Source organism: Sycon ciliatum, chromosome 2 (genome assembly GCF_964019385.1).
Source record: "Sycon ciliatum chromosome 2, ocSycCili1.1, whole genome shotgun sequence".
Taxonomy (NCBI): domain Eukaryota; kingdom Metazoa; phylum Porifera; class Calcarea; order Leucosolenida; family Sycettidae; genus Sycon; species Sycon ciliatum.
In genome coordinates, this window is record NC_088644.1 from 42,775,234 (window position 1) to 42,778,242 (window position 3,009).

At 47.9% G+C, this 3,009-nt stretch overlaps 1 long non-coding RNA gene across 1 annotated transcript; it reads right to left on the reverse strand.

Annotated features, from left to right (window-relative positions):
- Positions 1–733: 733 nt before the first annotated feature.
- LOC135810181 (uncharacterized) lies at positions 734–2,764 on the reverse strand. Its single transcript, XR_010552284.1, has 2 exons — positions 2,012–2,764; positions 734–1,402 (listed from the first exon to the last, which is right to left on the reverse strand). It is a non-coding gene; the product is annotated as an uncharacterized LOC135810181 (long non-coding RNA).
- Positions 2,765–3,009: the final 245 nt, after the last annotated feature.

A 3,009-nucleotide genomic window follows, 5' to 3' on the forward strand; every position in this document is an offset into this window, starting at 1 on the left:
CATTCCACTGCTAGGTCGTTATGGTGTACGTTGTACTTCAAAAAGCTAGTTTGTCATCATCGCCTGCCACCTGGCAATTCTGCTGTGTGCCGGGGTATCTGCAGAAGAGATCCGGAGTTGTTGCTCACTCTTGTCTTTCTACTCTTGCCAACACTAACACTCACCCTATTTTTGTTTTTCTGAACAAAAGCCGGACAACACCGTCGTCACCATGAACAATCATCCACTGGCAGCAACCAGGAAAGCCGTAAGTCAATCTATTTTACTTCCTCCGCGTCATTACAATTGTGGCTTCGCGCATGGCAATGTTTGTGACTTGCTGGTCTTAGTCAGACAGTCGGAATCGCTGTTTTCTGTGTTCAAACGTTGGTACGACTCTTCCTACGCCAAATGTCTACTGGTCATGCAAGCCGTGTTGGTCTCGGAGATCTCTCCCGTACCATTCAAATTCATCCCGCTCTGTACCATTTCGCCCCAGAGCGCACACCTAACTTTCTTCAACTTCTGGGATAAATTTCACCTAGAAGCTAGGGAAAGCTCGAACGCACCCCAACTACTCCTGTTTTTCTTTGTGTGTGTGTGTGTGTGTGTGTGTGTGTGTGTGTGTGTGTGCGTGTGCGTGTGCGTGTGCGTGTGCGTGTGCGTGTGCGTGTGCGTGTGCGTGTGCGTGTGTAAAGGAAATGGTTGTAGGCTTCTCCCCCTGGCCCCGGTCACTCAACAACGCACCATTCCGTTAGCTTCCATACTAGTATTCACTTCAATAATAAACGGCGAGGGCACAGGAGGAGAAAGACGAAAAGACTAGACGGAAAACGACGACGGGAAAGACTCCCGGGAAAAGACTAAGAGGATCAACAAAGAACAAGCAGTAATAAACCGAGGACAAATCGAGACGACCAATCAGGGACGAATACGTACAGAACACATGACCAAGACCACGACAACCAGACCACGGACGAATCACACACGACTCTCATTCCCAGACCAAACTAGCACTGCGCATGTACTGCATTCACTTGACAGTCACTCTCACACAGACGGAAGCACATCCTCACACTCTGACAACGCGTACTCTTGCATGCATCACATACCATAAACGTCACACATCACACCATACTCGCGCGTACACTTAGACCATATATGACATCAGACACTGGACTCCACAAGACAAGAACCAAATAAAACGACATGCGTAAATCATACAAGACGAAATCCGTAACACAGCATTCCCCTCCAGCGAGAGTCGACCTCGACTCTTTCAGAACAAACGACAAAGGTCAGAAAAAAGAAACAAGGGGAAACACAACTAAACGATAAGACAACGGAATGCTGTGGCCAGAGATGTGTGATCCGATTTGGAATAGGAAGCCTTCATGGGTGCAGAATCTTGGGAAATCGGCGTCTTGGCCAGTCGGTTGTTGTTGTTGGTGCGCCAAGCAGGGCAAAAAAAAAAAGAAACACAGGTACAGCAGCATCTGATCAGTACAAGGTGAGGATAGCAGGAACAAAACAAACAACTGGTCACCAATACGCAAATAATATTATAGAGAAAAAACCACAGGGATTGAACCTGAAAAAACCACAGGGATTGAACCTGAAAAAACCACAGGGATTGAACCTGAAAAACACGGAACTACATCCGCTTCGCAAAAAAACGAGAAAAAAAACTGTCAGGGACCGACTGGGGCGCGCAAGGGCCAACCAGCAACACACGGAAACCATAACACCCGCAAGGCAAACCGATACAACAAAACACAGGATCCCTGCAGACCACCAGGCAGACCGTGGCTCACCATGATCAGACGCCCACCCAAACGAACTAGAGAAACCCATATGCCGAAACACAATAATTACGAAACCATACGCTCACAAAAAAATTCAACCTGGATCCGAAACGAGAATCCTACAAACCATCACAGGAAACCAAACAGTTACACAACTATCCCCTCGCGCACTGACAGCAAACATACGCACACTGCAAACACCAAACCCTTTACTGGTAGCGACTCACCGGGGAAGGGGCCTGCAGGCCAGGCTGGCGAACGCCTTTCCATCTCCATGGCCGTAGTAGCAATCTCGGTGAAGTGAGTTGGTCGACGAGAGAAATAAAATATATTTCGAAACGGCGAGCACGAACTGAAGCCACGGCGAAAACAAAACGATCCCAGGGTCGTGGGCTGCGGAGGCAGAACTCCGCGTCGAAATACCGTTGGGCGCCACTGTAAAGGAAATGGTTGTAGGCTTCTCCCCCTGGCCCCGGTCACTCAACAACGCACCATTCCGTTAGCTTCCATACTAGTATTCACTTCAATAATAAACGGCGAGGGCACAGGAGGAGAAAGACGAAAAGACTAGACGGAAAACGACGACGGGAAAGACTCCCGGGAAAAGACTAAGAGGATCAACAAAGAACAAGCAGTAATAAACCGAGGACAAATCGAGACGACCAATCAGGGACGAATACGTACAGAACACATGACCAAGACCACGACAACCAGACCACGGACGAATCACACACGACTCTCATTCCCAGACCAAACTAGCACTGCGCATGTACTGCATTCACTTGACAGTCACTCTCACACAGACGGAAGCACATCCTCACACTCTGACAACGCGTACTCTTGCATGCATCACATACCATAAACGTCACACATCACACCATACTCGCGCGTACACTTAGACCATATATGACATCAGACACTGGACTCCACAAGACAAGAACCAAATAAAACGACATGCGTAAATCATACAAGACGAAATCCGTAACACGTGTGCGTGTGCGTGTGTGTGTGTGTGAGTGTATGTGTGTGTGATTTGTTGTGTCCATGTAAACAGATGGTGAATCTTACGAGGCGATGATCAAAGCGCTCAATGCCAGTAAGTTATCTGTATCTAAATGTACGTTTTACATAGTACATAGGTTGGAGAAGTCCTTAAGACCGAAGGTAATGGCAGTTTTTGTCTTGAGGTCGTCATGTCCAATTGGGTTTTCGTCATCCTGTCTTC